The 16,169-nt window shown below is 42.8% G+C and overlaps 1 pseudogene; it reads right to left on the bottom strand.

The window, feature by feature from the left end:
* Positions 1-696: 696 nt before the first annotated feature.
* Positions 697-16,169, bottom strand: part of LOC135549439 (short transient receptor potential channel 6-like) — a 63,409-nt pseudogene continuing 47,936 nt past the window's right edge.

Raw genomic sequence — 16,169 nt, forward strand, 5'->3', positions numbered from 1 at the left:
TGTGTGTGTGTGTGTGTGTTACTCTGTGTGGTGTGTGTGTGTGTGTGTGTGTGTGTGTGTTACTCTGTGTGGTGTGTGTGTGTGTGTGTGTGTGTGTCTGTGTGTGTGTGTGTGTGTGTGTGTGTGACTCTGTGTGGTGTGTGTGTGTGTGTGTGTGTGTGTGTGACTCTGTGTGGTGTGTGTGTGACTCTGTGTGGTGTGTGTGTGTGTGTGTGTGTGTTATCTGTGTGGTGTGTGTGTGTGACTGTGTGTGGTGTGTGTGTGTTACTCTGTGTGGTGTGTGGTGTGTGTTACTCTGTGTGGTGTGGTGTGTGTGTGTTACTCTGTGTGGTGTGTGTGTGTTACTCTGTGTGGTGTGTGTGTGTTACTCTGTGTGGTGTGTGGTGTGTGTGTTACTCTGTGTGGTGTGTGTGTGTGTGTGTGTGTGTTACTCTGTGTGGTGTGTGTGTGTTACTCTGTGTGGTGTGTGTGTGTGACTCTGTGTGGTGTGTGTGTGTTACTCTGTGTGGTGTGTGTGTGTGTGTGTGTGTGTTACTCTGTGTGGTGTGTGTGTGTGTGTGTGTGTGTTCTGTGTGTGTGTGTGTGTGACTCTGTGTGGTGTGTGTGTGTGTGTGTGTGTGTGTGTGTTCTCTGTGTGGTGTGTGTGTGTGTGGTGTGTGTGTGACTCTGTGTGGTGTGTGTGTGTGACTCTGTGTGTTATTGTGTGTGTTCCTCTGTGTGGTGTGTGTTGTAAGTCTCTCTCAGCCTCCCCAGAAGCTCCTGCAGCTCCTCCATGTTGTGATTCTTGTCCTCCAGCAGCTCATAACGCAGACTGGAGATATCCTGCTTGATCTCTTTGGTGTGCTCACCTACACACACACACAGACCACACTGTTTGCGTTGAGTAAAGTTTCAAAACTACTCGGCATTTCTTATGACTGAAGTGTGTGTGTGTGTGTGTGTGTGTCACCTTGTTGATCTCGTCATTTTCTTTGTCCGTCTGGGCTTTGATGATGTAACGTTTTATAAGGCGCTTCATGATCTTCTGCAACACACACACACACACACACACAAACTGAACAGATAAACTTACAAAATATACATTCATTATTGTAACCTGTAAGTGAGTGAGTGGCGATTCCTCAGAGGAGGAAGGGGAGGACCATCCTCTTCAGTGATTTTCATAAAATGTAAATAGTGAAACATATATATATATATATATATACTAAATACTGCATATTCACGTCACCAAATAATTGATTAAAACACACTGTTTTGCAACGAAGGTCTACAGTAGTCTCAACAGCACTCTGTAGGGTAGCACCATGGTGTAGCCAGAGGACAGCTGGCTTCCATCCTTCTCTGGGTACATTGACTACAATACAAAACCTAGGAGGCTCATTGTTATCACCCCCCTTCCATAATTATGACAACTTCCGGAAGACGTCCTCTAACTTATCAGAGCTTTTGCAGCATGAACTGACATGTTGTCCACCCAATCAAAGGATCAGAGAATGAATCTCGTACTGAAAGCATAAGCTACAGCTCTCTAGCACTGCAGTGCATTACATGTGGTGAGTAGTTGACTCAAAGCGAGAGAATGGAAATAGTTGAACAGTTTTGAACAAATACATTTCTTAAATTATTGAGAGGCAAGAGAAAGGGAGAGAGTGAGCTAGCTATATTTCGTAGTATTTTTTTCTCACTTTTACTTAGTTAGCTACTTTATCTGTGCTAGCTTGTTTAGCCTAATCAAAAACCCAGCTCAAAACAGAGAGGAATGTTACGTTAGCTAACTGGCTATGGCTATCTGTGTGTGGTGGAACTCTTAAGTCAAGGTAAGCTTTTGGTTGTATTCATTTATTGCCACCAGGGCACTCTGTGTGTGTGTGATAAAATGCTTGCTGACTGTACTACATGATTATTGCAAGTTTGACTCTGTGTGTGTTACTAGTGCATTAGTTATGTTAGCTATGTTGACTATGACGTTAGATAATATGGTGACAACAATGTAGGCTGTGTGTAGCATTTAGAGGGTATGATATCTTTGGCTTGGAAAGGTTTTTTGTGTGACTCTGTGTACCTGGTGTTACTCTGTGTGGTGATGTGTTGTGCACTGAAGTCCACAAGCGAAGGGAAAAGGTGAGAGGATGAGAGCAAGTAGATCAGAGAAGGATTTACAACGTGAAAAGTGATAATGCTGTTTGTATGTGGCTGTGTGTGTTATTGAAATGAACTGTGTTTGTGTGTGATTAGGGGTGTATTCATTCTCTATATTCTGTTGAAAAATGTTTCTTAAATGTTTCTTCTTTGTGTTAAACGGAATGAAATGGGGATAAACATAGCTGAATTGGTCCAATAGAAACTCTCATTTGCAACTGTTGTACTAATGCTTGCATTTTAGATGGGGTGGCAGGTTGCCTCTGTGGTTAGAGAGTTGGGCCAGGAACTGAAAGGTGGCTCGATTGTATCTGTGTGGTGTGTGTGACTCTGTGTGGTGTGTGTGTGTTACTCTGTGTGGTGTTGTGTGTGTGTTATTGTGTGTGTTCCTCTGTTGGTGTGTGTTGTAAGTCCCGCCTCCCCAGCTGTCCTGTTCTGCCCCTGAACAAGGCAGTTAACCTCTTGAAAAACTCTGGGGGCGCTATTTCATTTTGGATGAAAAACGTTCCCGTTTTAAACAAGATATTTTGTCATTTTCTTTGTCCGTCTGGGCTTTGATATAATTGATAGCTTTGGAAAGAAAACACTCTGAATTTTCCAAAAACTGCAAAGATTATTGTCTGTGGGTGCCCAGAGGAGGAAGGGAGGACCATCCTCTTCAGTGATTTTCAAAAATGTAAATAGTGAAACATATATATAAATATATAACCAAAAATCAGCAGGATTTTTAAAACACACTGTTTTGCCATTGTCTCCTTATCTGGCTGTGAATGGTGAGAGGACAGCTGGCCTCCCTTTCTGTCATTTCCCAATACAAAACCTGCAGCATTGTGACGTATTTGTAGGCATATCATTGGAAGATTGACCAAGAGACTACATTTTCCAGGTGTCAACCTCCGTTGAAATTGGTGCGTCATTTTCAGCTGTTGGTATTTTTCCATGCGATTCTGAGGGGAACTTAGCAGGCTTCCAGCATGAACTGCATATCAATGAAGAGATATGTGAAAAAACACCTTGAGGATTGATTCTAAACAACGGAAATTTGCCATTTTGTTTTCTTGATATTATGGAGTTAGGCAAGAGAAAAAGTTTGACGTTTTGGTGACTTTTTTCTCATTTTACTTAGTTAGCTATTTATCTAGCTAAATGTGATGTAATCAAAAACCCATTTCTCAAAACAAAGGAATGATTCTTTCAGGAAAAACTGAACATTTGTCAAGGTAAGCTTTTGGTTGTAATTTATTGCCACAGAGCACTCCTCATTGAAAACATCCTGACTGCTTCAAATTGTAAATTTATTTTATTTATTTGTTATCTGGTTTTTGTGAAAAATGTTGTGTGTAGCATTTAAATGGTATGATCAAAATGCTAAGCTTGGAAAGGTTTTTTCATACTCTTATACAAATTAGTGATTTGCTATGGTTCAAAAGCATATTTTGAAAATCTGAGATGACAGTGCTGTTAAGAAAAGGATAATGCTGTTTGTATGTGGCGCATTATTTTTTTTTATTTGTATTCATTCTCTATATTCTGAAAAATCTTAAATGTTTCTTAACGGAATGAAATGGGGATAAACATAGCTGAATTGGTCCAATAGAAACTTATGTTGTACTAATGCTTGCATCTTAGATGGGGCGGCAGCCTGGTTAGAGAGTTGGGCCAGGAACTTTATTCACGATCCCGATCCGGGATGGGGTTCTGCCCCTGAACAAGGTTTTTAACCTCTTGAAACTCTAGGGGCAGTATTTCATTTTTGGATGAAAAACGTTCCCGTTTTAAACAAGATATTTTGTCACAAAAAGATGCTCGACTATGCATATAATTGACAGCTTTGGAAAGAAAACACTCTGAATTTTCCAAACTGCAAAGATATTATCTGTGAGTGCCACAGAACTGATGCTACAGGCAAAACCAAGATGAAACTTCGAACAGGAAGTGAGCAAATTTTTGAGGCTCCGCTTTCCATTGTCTCCTTATATGGCTGTGAATGGGCCAGGAATGAGCCTACACTTTCTGTCGTTTCCCCAAGGTGTCTGCAGCATTGTGACGTATTTGTAGGCATATCATTGGAAGATTGACCAATAGAGACTACATTTTCCAAGTGTCCGCCCGGTGTCCTCCGTCGAAATTGGTGCGTAATTTCCAGCTGCTGGTATTTTCCATGTGATTCAGAGGAGAAAGCAAACTTCCACGAACTGATATATCAATCGAAGAGATATGTGAAAAACACCTTGAGGATTGATTCTAAACAAGGTTTGCCATGTTTCAGTCAATATTATGGAGTTAATTTGGAAAAAAGTTTGACGTTTTGATTACTGAATTTTCTGGGGTTTTTTGTAGCCAAATGTGATGTACAAAACAGAGCGATTTCTGATAACACAAAGAATCTTTTTTGAAAAACTGAACATTTGCTATCTGAGAGTCTCCTCATTGAAAACATCCGAAGTTCTTCAAAGGTAAATGATTTTATTTGAATGCTTTTCTTGTTTTTGTGAAAATGTTGCCCGCTGAATGCTAGGCTAAATGCTATGCTAGCTATCAATACTCTTACACAAATATTTGTTTTGCTATGGTTGAAAAGCATATTTTGAAAATCTGAGATGACAGTGTTGTTAACAAACGGCTAAGCTTGAGAGCTAGCATATTTATTTCATTTCATTTGCGATTTTCATGAATAGTTAACGTTGCGTTATGGTAATGAGCTTGAGGCTGTATTTACGATCCCGGATCCGGGATGGCTAGTATCAAGATGAACTGACTTGCCTCGTTAAATAAAGGTTAAATAAATAAAAATATATACTATCAGCTAGATGCAGACAAGATGGTATTGAATATGTTACTGTCTGTGACCTTGATTGTTAAGAATTCTCTTGACCTGTGAACCTACATTGTAAACTTTCATTCATAGGTTAGGTTCTATCAACGTCATGATAGGTTTAGGGAAAATTACAGTATCATGTAGTAGCCTAAACCTATCGTTGTTACATTGAGCGTTGTCCATGGAATATGAATGACAGTCATCCAATATGCTGTAATATAAATAAGGCCATGCTCATTAAAATAATAAAATAATCCTGGTGTACCTGGTATCTGGTGGGTCTCGGAGAGTTGCTGTATCCTGAAGCTGTACTGTCTCCCAGCTGGAACACACAGAGACACAGTAGAAAATACTTATTACGATTGCTATATTAATACTGTTTACATACCTATATAAATACGTATTACCGTTAACACTTTACAGTAAGTTTTATAATTATGTTTTTAATGGTTATTTAATCATTTGTAAATGCATTATAATCCAGTGAAAAACAGGTTACAATGCATTGGTCAAAATAGTGTGATCGGCAGTCAGTGCTTGCCTCCAGTTAACCATTTATAAATGCACTTACAAATGCAATAATAGGAACCCTTATGTAGCATCATGCAACATTATTTTCTATAGTTGCACAGTTGAACGTTATCTTTTCAAATTTGGGTGTGGTGCATTGTTGCTCTGCCCCAGGAAAAGAAATGATTGGTTTTTAGACCAGTGGTCAACTCCTATGTTGTGTTTTGCCCCACGTTTGAAACCCTGATGATGATGATGATGAATTGGTGCGCTTTATCCCAGTCTAATACCCTCATAAAACCATGTATTATAAACATTACCCTTTACTACAGCCTTTGTTGATGAGCATATGATGTTTTCTATTGCATCAAACACTTGTTACTTTCATGTGCAAACGTAGAAGAAACAACATTTCAGGGTCAATGTTAAATTTTCTATTGTACCATTCACTTAAATATTTTGACCTTTTATGCTGTAGTCAACTAAAGTAACCTATTTTGTTTTAGCCAATTAGAAGCCTTGCTAAGTCATCATTGCTTCAATAATTAGCCTAGCTTCTTCAGAGGAAGAGTTGGAGAGGACAGCTTTGTTCCAAGATGACTTTTTTTGTGACCTGGACTTCTCTTCTGTTGCACGCAAGGTATTTTCCTCCATGGATTACAGCATGCAGGGCATTCTAGCATGTTGAGGACGCGGCTAGGGATGCCGTCTGGGCCAGCAGCCTTGCGAGGGTTAATACATTTAAATGTTTTTCTCACATTCTCTCAAATGGAGAAGGAAGGAGGGGGGGCGCAGTCCTTGTTAGTGGGGCGCGACGGAGGCACTGTATCCTCAAAGCGGGCAAAGAAGGTGTTTAGTTTGTCTGGAGGCGTGAGGTTGGTGTCTGTGACGTGGCTTTTTTTTGTAGTCCATTATTTCCTGTAGACCCTGCCACATACGTCTCGTGTCTGAGCCGTTGAATTGCGTCTCCACCTTGTCCCTGTACTGGCATTTCGCTTGTTTGATTGCCTTGCGGAGGGAATAACTACACTGTTTATATTCAGCCATATTCCTGGACATCTTTCCATGGTTAAATTGAGTTTCTGCCTATAAGACGGTAGGAGCAAGATGGCGTCGTATTCTGATTTGCTGAAAGGAGGGTGGGGGAGGGCTTTGTATGCATCGCAGAAGTTAGAGTAGCAGTGGTCAAGTGTATTACCCCTGCGCGTAGTGCAGTAAAGAAGCTGATAGAATTTAGGTAGCCTTGTTCTCAAATTTTCTTGTTAAAATCCCCAGCTACGAGTCCAGTGATGTTCCTTGAAGGCCGTCTTGGTGTCTGCTTGAGGGGGAATGTACACCGCTGTTACAACAACTGATGAGAATTCTCTTGGTAGGTAAAATGGCCTGCATTTGATTGCAAGGAATTCTAGGTCGGGTGAGCAAAAATACTTCAGTTCCTGTATGTTATGATTACACCATGAGTCGTTAATCATGAAGCATACACCCCCGCCCTTCCTCTTCCAAGAGAAGTGTTTATCTCTGTCGGCGCATGGAGTAGGCTGGTGGCTGAAACGATTCCAACTACATACCCCGAGAGAGTCATGTTTCCATGAAACAGAGAATGCTACAATCTCTGAGTTCTCTCTGGAAGGCAACCCTTGCTCGAATTCCGTACTGTATACAGCTGTGGCCAAAGGTTTTGAGAATGACACAAGTATTCATTTCCACAAAGTTTGCTGCTTCAGTGTCTTTAGATATTTTTGTCAGATGTTACTATGGAATACTGAAGTATAAGCATTTCATAAGTATCAAAGGCTCTTATTGACAATTTCAATCAATGAAGTTGATGCAAAGAGTCAATATTTGCAGTGTTGACCCTTCTTTTTCAAGACCTCTGCAATCTGCCCTGGCATGCTGTCAATTAACTTCTGGGTCACATCCTGACTGATGGCAGCCCATTCTTGCATAATCCATGCTTGGAGTTTGTCAGAATTTGTGGGTTTTTGTTTGTCCACCCGCCCCTTGAGGATTGACCACAAGTTCTCAGTGGGATTAAGGTCTGGGGAGTTTCCTGGCCATGGACCCAAAATATTGATGTTTTGTTCCCCGAGCCACTTAGTTATCACTTTTGCCTTATGGCAAGGTGCTCCATCATGCTGGAAAAGGCATTGTTCGTCACCAAACTGTTCCTGGATGGTTGGGAGAAGTTGCTCTCAGAGGATGTGTTGGTACCATTCTTTATTCATGGCTGTGCTCTTCGGGCAAAATTGTCAGTGAGCCCACTCCCTTGGCTGAGAAGCAACCCCACACAAGAATGGTCTCAGGATGCTTTACTGTTGGCATGACACAGGACAGATGGCAGCGCTCACCTTGTCTTCTCTGGACAAGCTTTTTTCTGGATGCCCCAAACAATCGGAAAGGGGATTCAGCAGAGAAAATTACTTTACCCCAGTCCTCAGCAGTCCAATCCCTGTACCGTTTGCAGAATATCAGTCTGTCCCTGATGTCTTTCCTGGAGTGAAGTGGCTTCTTTGCTGCCCTTCTTGACATCAGGCCATCCTCCAAAAGTCTTCGCCTCACTGTGCATGCAGATGCACTCACACCTGCCTGCTCCATTCCTGAGCAAGCTCTGTATTGGTGGTGCCCCGATCCCGCAGCTAAATCAACTTTAGGAGACGGTCCTGGCACTTGCTGGACTTTCTTGGGCGTCCTGAACCCTTCTTCACAACAATTGAACCGCTCTCCTTGAAGATCTTGATGATTCGATAAATGGTTGATTTTGGTGCAATCTTACTGGCAGCAATATCTTTGCCCGTGAAGCCCTGCTTCCTTGCAGGTAACCATGGTTGACAGAGGAAGAACAATTATTCCAAGCACCACCCTCCTTTTGAAGCTTCCAGTCTGGTATTCGAACTCAATCAGCATGACAGAGTGATCTCCAGCCTTGTCCTCGTCAACACTCACACCTGTGTTAATGAGAGAATAACTGACATGATGTCAGCTGGTCATTTTGTGGCATGGCTGAAATGCAGTGGACATGTTTTTGGGGGTTTCAGTTTTTTTGGGGGGGTTTCATGCAAATGAAGCATGGCTAAAAGGGACTTTGCAATTAATTGCAATTCATCTGATCACTCTTCATAACATTCTGGAGTATATGCAAATTGCCATCATAAAACTGAGGCAGCAGACCTTGTGAAAATGTATATTTGTGTAATTCTCAACTTTCGGCCACGACTGCAGTTTCCTAAGAATTCGAAGCAAGGCGACCGTCTCTGTCGGCATCATCTTACACTACGTCTACCATAACTAGAGGCAGATACAGGACCAAGGTCTACCATGGTTCATAACTACAGACAGATACAGGATCAAAGTCTACCATAACTAGAGGCAGATACAGGACCAAGGTCTACCATGGTTCATAACTACAGACAGATACAGGACCAAGGTCTACCATAACTACAGACAGATACAGGACCAAGGTCTACCATAACAGAGGCAGATACAGAACCAAGGTCTACCATGGTTCATAACTACAGACAGATACAGGACCAAGGTCTACCATAACTAGAGGCAGATACAGGACCAAGGTCTACCATAACTAGAGGTAGATACAGGACCAAGGTCTACCATGGTTCATAACTACAGACAGATACAGGACCAAGATCTACCATAACTAGAGACAGATACAGGACCAAGGTCTACCATAACTAGAGACAGATACAGGACCAAGGCCTACCATAACTAGAGACAGATACAGGACCAAGGTCTACCATAATTAGAGACCGATACAGGACCAAGGTCTACCATGGTTCATAACGAGACACACATACAGGACCAAGGTCTACCATGGTTCATAACTACAGACAGATACAGGACCAAGGTCTACCATAACTAGAGACAGATACAGGACCAAGGTCTACCATAACTAGAGGCAGATACAGGACCAAGGTCTACCATAACTAGAGACAGATACAGGACCAAGGTCTACCATAACTAGAGACAGATACAGGACCAAGGTCTACCATAACTAGAGACAGATACAGGACCAAGGTCTACCATAACTAGAGACAGATACAGGACCAAGGTATACCATAACTAGAGGCAGATACAGGACCAAGGTCTACCATGGTTCATAACTACAGACAGATACAGGACCAAGGTCTACCATAACTAGAGACAGATAGAGAACCAAGGTCTACCATGGTTCATAACTAGAGACAGATACAGGACCAAGGTCTACCATAACTACATACAGATACAGGACCAAGGTCTACCATAACTAGAGGCAGATACAGAACCAAGGTCTACCATGGTTCATAACTACAGACAGATACAGGACCAAGGTCTATCATAACTAGAGACAGATACAGGAACAAGGTCTACCATGGTTCATAACTAGAGACAGATACAGGACCAAGGTCTACCATAACTAGAGACAGATACAGGACCAAGGTCTACCATAACTAGAGACAGATATAGGACCAAGGTATACCATAACTAGAGGCAGATACAGGACCGAGGTCTACCATGGATCATAACTACAGACAGATACAGGACCAAGGTCTACCATAACTAGAGACAGATACAGGACCAAGGTCTACCATGGTTCATAACTACAGACAGATACAGGACCAAGGTCTACCATGGTTCATAACTTGAGGCTGAAACAGGACCAAGGTCTACCATGGTTCATAACTAGATACAGATACAGGACCAAGGTCTACCATAACTAGAGGCAGATACAGGACCAAGGTCTACCATAACTAGATACAGATACAGGACCAAGGTCTACCATAACTAGAGGCTGATACAGGACCAAGGTCTACCATAACTACAGACAGATACAGGACCAAGGTCTACCATAACTAGAGGCAGATACAGGACCAAGGTCTCCCATGGTTCATAACTACAGACAGATACAGGACCAAGGTCTACCATAACTAGAGGCAGATACAGGACCAAGGTCTACCATGGTTCATAACTAGAGACAGATACAGGACCAAGGTCTACCATGGTTCATAACTAGAGGCTGAAACAGGACCAAGGTCTATGGTTCCATGATTCATAACTACAGGCTGATACAGAGCCTAAGTCTACCATATCTAGAGACAGATACAGGACCAAGGTCTACCATAACTAGAGGCAGATACAGGACCAAGGTCTACCATAACTAGAGATACAGACCAAGGTCTAGGACCAAGGTCTCATAACTAGAGACAGATACAGGACCAAGGTCTACCATGGTTCATAACTAGAGACAGATACAGGACCAAGGTCTACCATAACTAGAGGCTGATACAGGACCAAGGTCTACCATGGTTCATAACTACAGACAGATACAGATCCAAGGTCTACCATGGTTCAAACTAGAGGCAGATACAGGACCAAGGTCTTCCATGGTTCATAACTAGAGACAGATACAGGACCAAGGTCTACCATAGCTAGAGACTGATACAGGACCAAGGTCTACCATGGTTCATAACTAGAGACAGATACAGGACCAAGGCCTACCATGGTTCATAACTACAGACAGATACAGGACCAAGGTCTACCATAGCTAGAGACAGATACAGGACCAAGGTCTACCATAACTAGAGACAGATACAGAACCAAGGTCTACCATGGTTCATAACTACAGACTGATAAAGAGCCTAAGGTCTACCATAACTAGAGGCTGATACAGGAACAAGGTCTACCATGGTTCATAACTAGAGACAGATACAGGACCAAGGTCTACCATAACTAGAGGCAGATACAGGACCAAGGTCTACCATGGTTCATAACTACAGACAGATACAGGACCAAGGTCTACCATAACTAGAGGCAGATACAGGACCAAGGTTCTAACCCATGGTTCATAACTACAGACAGATACAGGACCAAGGTCTACCATAACTAGAGGCAGATACAGGACCAAGGTCTACCATGGTTCATAACTAGAGGCAGATACAGATCCAAGGTCTACCATGGTTCATAACTAGAGGCAGATACAGGACCAAGGTCTACCATAACTAGAGACAGATACAGGACCAAGGTCTACCATGGTTCATAACTAGAGACAGATACAGGACCAAGGTCTACCATAACTAGAGACAGATACAGGACCAAGGTCTACCATGGTTCATAACTAGAGGCAGATACAGATCCAAGGTCTACCATGGTTCATTACTAGAGGCAGATACAGGACCAAGGTCTACCATAACTAGAGACAGATACAGGACCAAGGTCTACCATGGTTCATAACTAGAGACAGATACAGGACCAAGGTCTACCGTAACTAGAGGCTGAAACAGGACCTAACCATGATTCATAACTACAGGCTGATACAGAGACCAAGTCTACCATATCTAGAGACAGATACAGGACCAAGGTCTACCATAACTAGAGGCAGATACAGGACCAAGGTCTACCATAGCTAGAGGCTGATACAGGACCAAGGTCTACCATGGTTCATAACTAGAGACAGATACAGGACCAAGGTCTACCATGGTTCATAACTAGAGACAGATACAGGACCAAGGTCTACCATAGCTAGAGGCTGATACAGGACTAAGGTCTACCATAACTACAGACAGATACAGGACCAAGGTCTACCATGGTTCATAACTAGAGGCAGATACAGATCCAAGGTCTACCATGGTTCATTACTAGAGGCAGATACAGGACCAAGGTCTACCATAACTAGAGACAGATACAGGACCAAGGTCTACCATGGTTCATAACTAGAGACAGATACAGGACCAAGGTCTACCATAACTAGAGGCTGAAACAGGACCTACGTCTACCATGATTCATAACTACAGGCTGATACAGAGCCTAAGTCTACCATATCTAGAGACAGATACAGGACCAAGGTCTACCATAACTAGAGGCAGATACAGGACCAAGGTCTACCATAGCTAGAGGCTGATACAGGACCAAGGTCTACCATGGTTCATAACTAGAGACAGATACAGGACCAAGGTCTACCATGGTTCATAACTAGAGACAGATACAGGACCAAGGTCTACCATAGCTAGAGGCTGATACAGGACTAAGGTCTACCATAACATACAGACAGATACAGGACCAAGGTCTACCATAACTAGAGGCAGATACAGGACCAAGGTCTTCCATGGTTCATAACTAGAGACAGATACAGGACCAAGGTCTACCATAGCTAGAGGCTGATACAGGACCAAGGTCTACCATGGTTCATAACTAGAGACAGATACAGGACCAAGGCCTACCATGGTTCATAACTAGAGACAGATACAGGACCAAGGTCTACCATAACTAGAGACAGATACAGGACCAAGGTCTACCATAACTAGAGACAGATACAGAACCAAGGTCTACCATGGTTCATAACTACAGGCTGATAAAGAGCCTAAGTCTACCATAACTAGAGGCTGATACAGGACCAAGGTCTCCCATGGTTCATAACTAGAGACAGATACAGGACCAAGGTCTACCATAACTAGAGGCAGATACAGGACCAAGGTCTACCATAACTACAGACAGATACAGCACCAAGGTCTACCATAACTAGAGGCAGATACAGGACCAAGGTCTCCCATGGTTCATAACTACAGACAGATACAGGACCAAGGTCTACCATAACTAGAGGCAGATACAGGACCAAGGTCTACCATGGTTCATAACTAGAGGCAGATACAGATCCAAGGTCTACCATGGTTCATAACTAGAGGCAGATACAGGACCAAGGTCTACCATAACTAGAGACAGATACAGGACCAAGGTCTACCATGGTTCATAACTAGAGACAGATACAGGACCAAGGTCTACCATAACTAGAGACAGATACAGGACCAAGGTCTACCATGGTTCATAACTAGAGACAGATACAGGACCAAGGTCTACCGTAACTAGAGACAGATACAGGACTAAGGTCTACCATGGTTCATAACTAGAGACAGATACAGGACCAAGGTCTACCGTAACTAGAGGCTGAAACAGGACCTACGTCTACCATGATTCATAACTACAGGCTGATACAGAGCCTAAGTCTACCATATCTAGAGACAGATACAGGACCAAGGTCTACCATAACTAGAGGCAGATCCAGGACCAAGGTCTACCATAGCTAGAGGCTGATACAGGACCAAGGTCTACCATGGTTCATAACTAGAGACAGATACAGGACCAAGGTCTACCATAGCTAGAGGCTGATACAGGACTAAGGTCTACCATAACTACAGACAGATACAGGACCAAGGTCTACCATAACTAGAGGCAGATACAGGACCAAGGTCTTCCATGGTTCATAACTAGAGACAGATACAGGACCAAGGTCTACCATAGCTAGAGGCTGATACAGGACTAAGGTCTACCATAACTACAGACAGAGACAGGACCAAGGTCTACCATAACTAGAGGCAGATACAGGACCAAGGTCTTCCATGGTTCATAACTAGAGACAGATACAGGACCAAGGTCTACCATAACTAGAGGCAGATACAGGACCAAGGTCTTCCATGGTTCATAACTAGAGACAGATACAGGACCAAGGTCTACCATAACTAGAGGCTGATACAGGACCAAGGTCTACCATGGTTCATAACTACAAACAGATACAGTACCATGGTCTACCATAACTACAGACAGATACAGGACCAAGGTCTACCATGGTTCATAACTAGAGACAGATACAGGACCAAGGTCTACCATGGTTCATAACTAGAGACAGATACAGGACCAAGGTCTACCATAGCTAGAGGCTGATACAGTGGATGAACAGAGGGTGTGTTTGTATGTGTACCTGGTTGAGCTGCGCCCGATCAGGTGGCTGTGTGTGGCTGTGTAGCAGCAGCTCTCTAACAGCAGTGGCCAGGCCCAGCACTGCTTTAGGACTAGGAACCAGGTTAAATGGGACGGGCAGGGTCCTGCCTTCCTCAAAGTAGGAGAACCACAGCTTGGCACGGGCAAACTTCCACTCCACATCAGCATCATCCTGTAAACAGGTAGAGAGAGAAAGAGAGAAGGAAGGAGAGAGAGAGCGAGAAGGAAGGTAAGAGAATGAAAGAGAGAGAGAGAGGAGAGAACAGGGAGAGAGAGAGAGAAGAGAACAGGGAGAGAGAGAGAGAAGAAGAGGGGACAGAGAGAGGGAGAGAAGAACAGAAGAGAGAGAGAAGAACAGAGAAGGAAGGAGAGAGTATTAAACAGGTTTAGGAGAGTCTGACTGATGAGACCTTACAATGCCAGGGCCTCGATCCTGTGTGTGTGTCAGGCATTTATTTAAGTGTGCGTATGTGTGTGCTTGCATGGGTGCGTTTCAAGTTTTATTTATCGTACGGGATACACATGGTATACATCGTCCAATGAAATGCTTACTTCCGGGTTCCTTCTCAACAATAAGAAATAACAAAAGATAAGAATATGAACACAAAGTAAATGGCTCAGTAGAATAGAATAAACATTTTAACATCAGTATAATACAGGAAGGTACAATTAATAGTCCAATATTTACACGTTTTGGACAGGGGGATTGGGGGGCAAGTTCTTAAATGTTACAGTATTTACCAATCATATTAAGCGTCTGGTAGCATCAGTAGTGGGGTGTGTACCTCTATCTCCTGGAAAGAGCTGTTTATCATCGCGATCAGCATGTTGAGAAGAACGATCACCATGGTAACATTGTAAACACCATACAGCACGTAGCCGATGTTCTCAATGAACTTGTGATCGTTGTTAATGACTACCGACTTCACCTCCGACAGGCCGAAGATCGCCCAAAACAGAGTCTTAAAGCTCTCCTCGAGACTGGAGGGAGGGAAGGGGGAGGGGAAATAGAAGGGAGAATGGTGGAGTTATTTGAAGCACCACTGGAAATAAAATATCAATAGAATGAAAATAAAGCCCTATGTAATGGACTGGGTTGAAACCATCTGAGTTAGCCTGCTGAGCTAAAGGCTGCACGGAAGTTGTTACTGTGTGTGAATGTAATGCGTGATAAAGGAGTCATTCTGCTTGGCCCCCAGGTAGTAGGACTGTGTGTGTGTGAATGTTTTACGTGGTAAAGGCATCGTTCTGCTTGGCCCCCAGGTAGTAGGAGTAGAGGTTGAACATTCCGATCATAAACGCCAGGAACACCAGGATAAAGATCACCATGAACTTCAAGATGTCTGCAACACACACACACACACACACGGGACGGGTGAGAAAGTGATATCATCAGGTATGTTAACAGAGTGGTTACTGTTGTGTTTGGGTGATGAGATTATCAGGTAGAGTAACAGAGAGGTTATTGTGGTGTTGGGGTTATATAAGAGATAATCAGGTAGAGTAACAGAGAGGTTATTGTGGTGTTGGGGTTATATATGGGATAATCATGTAGAGTAACAGAGAGGTCATTGTGGTGTTGGGGTTATATATGGGATAATCCGGTGTGAATGTTAATACAGTAGACAAATAATTAGTAGTAAACAACTTTGCCATCATTATGATGTCGGCAATTTTATTTTAGAAAGATGGCAATGTTGTTATTAGCTATCAAGGTTTGTCAAAAGTACTTAGCAATGCTTAAGTTAGCGAGCTAAAATCCTGTGCTCTCCCCTCAGTCTTGGCTAAATAGTTAACGCTAAACTACGTCTAAAGACATTTCGACGACATCACAATGACGACAAGGTTTTCCTACTAATGATTTGACTCCTGTAGAAATGTTATTGTTTTTCCAAGCCACTACAATGCACTTTAGACTAATTCTTTATCAACTCCAATTGAG

The sequence above is a fragment of the Oncorhynchus masou genome, chromosome 12, assembly GCF_036934945.1.
Source record: "Oncorhynchus masou masou isolate Uvic2021 chromosome 12, UVic_Omas_1.1, whole genome shotgun sequence".
Classification (NCBI taxonomy): domain Eukaryota; kingdom Metazoa; phylum Chordata; class Actinopteri; order Salmoniformes; family Salmonidae; genus Oncorhynchus; species Oncorhynchus masou.